The sequence below is a fragment of the Hyaena hyaena genome, unplaced genomic scaffold (assembly GCF_003009895.1).
Source record: "Hyaena hyaena isolate Hyena2069 unplaced genomic scaffold, ASM300989v1 scaffold_138, whole genome shotgun sequence".
In the NCBI taxonomy this organism is placed as follows: Eukaryota; Metazoa; Chordata; class Mammalia; order Carnivora; family Hyaenidae; genus Hyaena; species Hyaena hyaena.
The window spans coordinates 2,416,951-2,422,950 of record NW_024080770.1 but is presented as its reverse complement, the minus strand read 5'-3'; positions in this window follow the sequence as shown (position 1 = coordinate 2,422,950).

Sequence of the window (6,000 nt, the reverse complement as noted above, 5' to 3'; positions counted from 1 at the left end):
GACTCTTAAATACAAAGAACAAACAGAGTTGCTGGAGGTAAAGTGGGTGGGTAGATGGGTTAAATGGGTGATGAGCATTAGGAGGGCACTTGTTGAGCTGTGCACTGGGTGTTCTATGTAAATGATGAATCACTGGGTTCTACTCCTGAAACCAATACTACACTGTATGTTTACTAACTTGAATTTAAATAATTTTTAAAAACAGTAATACCACCTAGCTGATAGAAATATAAATTAGCACAACTGTTTAGAAAGCTGTTTGGAGAGGTACTCATTTATAGCCTACCCTTCTTCCAAAAGAATTAAAGCTCCTGCAAAATATAAAAAACATTAAATTAAAAAGTAGATGGGTAAATGAAGGTAAACAGAAAATAAGTGATCACTTATGCTTTTAACTTTTGCATATGTCTGACCGTTTTCATTAATAAAAGTTGAAACAGAAAATGAGTTTTGACCTTCATACATCTGACTTGACCACTAGCTCTCCTTCACTGTTGTCCCTACAACCACCAGGGCAATTCCTTGACTGCTTTCATATCCACCTCACTATCCCCTCTCCAACTTTATTTCCATACTTCTTGGTGATGTCAATATACACACAGATGATCCCACCCACATCTGGCTTCCAAGTGGCTGACCCCTATATTCCAAACATCTTATCCTCTATCTTACCTCAGCCAGGCACTCCCAGGTCATACCCTAGGCCTTGTTATCACTGAAGACTGCACTCCTCTGTAACCCACTTCAAGCCCCCCACTCTCCCTTCACCAGAGCCTCACTCAACAGCCCACTCTAGTTCTCAGAATCCAGCAATTCTTTAACCCTACCAGGACGTACAAACTATTGGCCTCAACAACCTTCACTGTCCCTCATTCTTCCTTATGCCCTAATATTCTCCTCCCTTGGGTCCTAATATCCCTCCTTAACCAAATAATTACCACTATTATTAAGTAACTCATTGTATACATCCTCAGGTTCATGCTCCTCTCCCTTTATGCTATGCATCTGGTAAAATCTCACTGCTATACTATGGCCACACAAATGAAGGTGCTGACAGGCATCACTTTAAACTCCTGACCACTCCTGCCTGCCTGACAAGTTCATGTTTCCTTGGACTATCTGCTCCCCTCTCTCTGAAGACCATTTCAACACTCCTCTCCCTCACTCTCCCAGACTTGTAACAAGTATCTTAAAATCTTTTCATCCAGCTTTGTTGCCTTTTGATTTGAAGGCATCTTTTACTATTCCAACCTCTTTATTTTTATACCAAAATTTGTCAATCTTTTCCATCATGGACTACTGATTGTCGTTATGCTACGAAAGCCCTGTCTCATACCATACACACCAAATATGTATTTAAAAATTTGCTTTTGGGGTGCCTGGGTGGTTCAGTCGGTTAAGCATCAGACTTCAGCTCAGGTCATGATCTCACAGTTCGTGGGTTCGAGTCCCGCGTCGGGCTCTGTGCTGACAGCTAGCTCAGAGCCTGGAGCCTGCTTCCGATTCGTCTCCCTCTCTCTCTCTGAACCTCCCCTGCTCATGCTGCCCCACCCTCTCTCTCTCAGAAATAAATAAAACATTAAAAATTTTTTAAAAATAAGTAAAAAATAAAAATTTGCTTTTAATGTTTATTTTTGAGAGAGAGAGCAAGAGAGAGAGCACTTGCACATGAGTGGGGGAGGGGCACAGAGTGAGGGAGACACAGAATCTGAGCCAGGCTCCAGGCCCTGAGCTGTTAGCACAGAGCCTGATGTGGAGCTCCTACCCACGAGCTGTGAGATCATGACCTGAGCCAAAGTTGGACATTTAATGGACTGAGCCACCTAGGCATCCCTCGAATATGTATTTTTTTTAATTACACATTTAATCTATCTGGATTTTTATTTTGGAATGGAAAGAACAGCTATGAATCTAAATTGTTTACTCCTCTACCATCATCACCACTTACAATGTCTAGTATTTTGTGAGACCATTTATGAAATAATTCAGCTTTCCCAACTGATCTAAAATGCATCTCTTTTCTCATACACTAAGTGTACACATAAGGCTACACTTATTTCAGTTCTGTGGATCTTCCCATGTACTTTCATATGAAACTTCTAATTATCACAGTATTAGAATACGCAAATCCCTATCACCCACTATCATCTTTTTCTATAATTTTCCTATTTTCAGATGCTTACTTTTATGTCTTTCAGTGGAATCTTAATAATTTAAATCTAGGTACTTTATGGTTATAGTAAAAAATTACATATTAATTTTACATATTTTTGGTATATAAGAAACCTTTTCATTTTGGTAAATTTATTTTTTTTTAAGTTTTATTTTTATTATTTATTTTGAGGGATGGGCAGAGAGAGAGGGAGAATCCGAAGCAGGCTCCGTGCTGTCAGTGCAGAGCCTGACATGGGGCTCCTGAGCCCAAATCAAGAGTTGGACATTTAGTCAACTGAGCCATGCAGATGCCCATTGGTAAATTTGTATCACAATGAATGTGTCTGGTTAATTTGCCTGCCTGGCCCATGTTTATTTGCCTCACAAGAAACACATCAGACAAATTCCAACAGGGGAGCACCCTACAATATAACCAGTACCCTTCAACATGGTCAAAGTCACCCAAAACAGGGAAAAGTCTGAGTAACTGTTACAACCAAAAGGAGCCTAAGGAGCCATGACAACTAAATGTACTGTGATACTCTAGACGGGATTTTAGATGGGGTTCTGGAGCAGAAGAAAAGGCACCAGGAAAAAACTACAGAAAACTGAATAAAGCGTGGATGTTAGTTCATAATAAATGCATTATATTGGTTAACTGTAACAAATATACCATATTAATGTAAGATACTAATAAATAGGTAAAAATGGGTTGAAGGATAGATGGAAAACTCAGCACTAACTGCTCAGTTTTTCTGTAAATTTTAAACTGTTCAAAAAAGGCAAATACACTGTGTACACATTTTTTCGTAAAAAAGGGAAATACCACAGAAGTAGAAAGCTTCAGGCAGAGTAAAGGTAAAACATGTTCCTCTAAATTTGACAACATTCATCGAAAACAAAATATCTACTTAGTGCATTTATAGGAATTTATCTTAAGAAAACAATCCAAAGAAGGAAAACAGAATGTAAAGATGCATATTATAGCGCCATCAATACTAAAAGAAAATACAAATAAGGTTACTTTCTCCAATAGAGAAAAAGAAATAAGAAAATAAATTTCACTTAGAATACTACACATCTATTACAAATTATAATTTCAAGGCTATAGGAGATAGGTAATATCTATGACATAAATTTAAAAAATATAAAATTCTAGAATATGGATACAAATACTCAAAATTACATACGTACATGTCAAGGATTAGGAAAAAAAAAACCTCTTAAGGGAAAGGACCTTATCCTTGTGAAGCACCTAATAGAGTATGACAGAGAATATGTTTAATATATATTCCCAAAATGATGTTTATCACCATTTTATTTGTAATACAAAAAACTTAAAACAACCTAAACATGTGAAAACAGGAGCATGGATAATAAATCAAAGTCTATCTACTAGATAAAAACAACACAGCCATTAATACTTACGAAAATTATGGAGTAACACAGAAAACATATCTTCCATGCAATAAGTGGACAAAAACCTACACTGACTGGGGCGCCTGGATGGCTCAGTCAGTTAAGCGGCCAACTTTGGCTCAGGTCATGATCTCATGGTTCGTGGGTTCGAGCCCCACATCAGGCTCTGTGCTGACAGCTAGCTCAGAGCCTGGTGCCTGATTCAGATTCCGTGTCTCCCTCTCTCTCTGACCCTCCCCTGCTCACGTGGTCTCTATCTCTCTCTCAAAAATAAATAAAACCGTTAAAAATTTAAAAAAAAAAACCCTACATTGACTACAATTATGTAAAAATTATATATATATATGTATGTAGTATATATTCTGATTCAAACGCATTAATATGCTAAAAGCAGTTGACTGAGGCTGAAAGATTGTAAGTGAATTTTTTTCTTTTCTCTAGTTTTCAAGTTTTGTTGTTGCTATTTTTTTAATCTCATAGGAACCACATATAGCAAAAGGTCAAGCAATTAAAAACAGACCTTAGTAATTCAAAGAAGTCTTTGGTAAATTTACAACTTGTCTTTCAAAAATTAGTAATGCCTTCTATGGAGTTTCTTCTCTGACACCAATCAATTCTCCAATTGTTTCACACCAATTGGATGTCCAACAATCCCACTGAATTTTGACACTACCTAGAGTAATGCAATCCCCACAGGTTAAGGCCTCAGTCCCACAAGACTGCCTCCACTTCAGACACCAGTCACAAGTCCTGGGCCATCTTCTAACCAGCTGGCTATAAATCAGGGGTTTCCATGACCCCCTCCCTTGGATTTGACAATATACTAGGAAAGCTGACGGAACCCAGAAAAAGAGCTGATTTATGTTTACTGTTTTAATATAAAGGATTAAATTCAGGAACAGCCAAATGGGCAAGGTATGGGGGGCAGGGCATGGGGCACTCCAGGCATGTCACCCTCCCAGCACTTCAATGCATTTATGAACCTGGAGGCTCTCTGAATCACTGTTCTCGAGTTTTTATAGAGCTCAATCTCCAGTGCCCCCCTCCTCTTCCTAGAGGTCAGTGGGTAGGGTGGGAGGTTCCAACCCTCTATCTCATAGGATAGAGGTCTTTCTGGTTGTCCAGCCTCATCCTGAGGCTACCTAGGGGTACCATTCTAAGTTACCTCATTAGCATACCTCAGGTATGATGGCAAGGGGTTTATTATAAATAAAAGATACCCCTATCACTCAGGAAATTCCAAAGGTTTTAGGAGCTCTGTGCTAGGAACCAGAGACAAAGACCAAATATATTTCTGTATTCTTTTAACACAATAGCAAATATAACCCAGAGCCTTGCTCTTGTCTACATGTTAGTCTATTATAAACAATATTAAGTAACAAGTCTGTTTTACCAAAAACAATTAACTAAAATTACCAATCTCTTCTCAAACTCAGCCAGGCTACATCTAGTGCTAACAACTACAAAGGAAAAATACAGTCCTCCACACACAGCCTACTAGAGGCCTAAAGAGACTGGCATCCAAAACCAGTGCCAGACTCCCGAAGGTCCTGTGTGGGAATAGCCTCTACTTGTGATTCGTAGTTTCCAATCTCAACCAAAACACAAACAGAAATAAGAGCAGAGGAAAGAAAATGAAACTAGTAGCCAATGGATACAAAAGCATTCATCCATTTTCCTATTCTATCAGGCCAATTTAAAGGTTTTTTTTTTTTTTAATATCAATATGTTTCAATTACTGGAAAGTATGCTATCACTGCAGCAAAAAGAATGCTCTAAAGTAGAAAGCCCCAATTTACTGAGACAGCAAATATAAATAAATGTGGAACAAAGACTTTAAAAGCAAACTCCAAGTTCTGACAGGGAGAAAAACTACCACAAAACAACAAAACAGAGATACTCTTATACGGAATTAGTCATACTAAAACCAACAGTGTATCCAGAAAATATCTCTGAGCAATAACACCTCAGCAAAACAAGGTCTTACTTCCCTCAAATAGTTCAAAATCATAAATTTACAAATTCTCTTCACCAATCTCAATTCTGAGTCATACTTAAAAAAAAATCGGGTAATGGGACACTTGGGTGGCTCAGGTGGTTAAGTGTCTGACTTCGGCTCACATCATGATCTCATGGTTCGTGAGTTTGAGCCTCACGTCGGGCTCTGTGCTAACAGCTGGGAGCCTGGAGCCTGCTTCAGATTCTGTGTCTTCCTCTCTCTCTGCCCCTCCCCCTGCTCGCTCTCTCAAAAATAAATAAACTAAAAAAAAGGGGGGAGGCAGCAAAACTAAATCTGATTCTATAATTTTTTAAATGTTTATTTATTTGAGAGCAAGTGTGTGCATGCATGGGCAGGAGATGGGCAGAGGGAGAGAGAGAGAATCCCAAGCAGGCTCTGCACTGTCAGCACAGAGCCAGACATGGGGC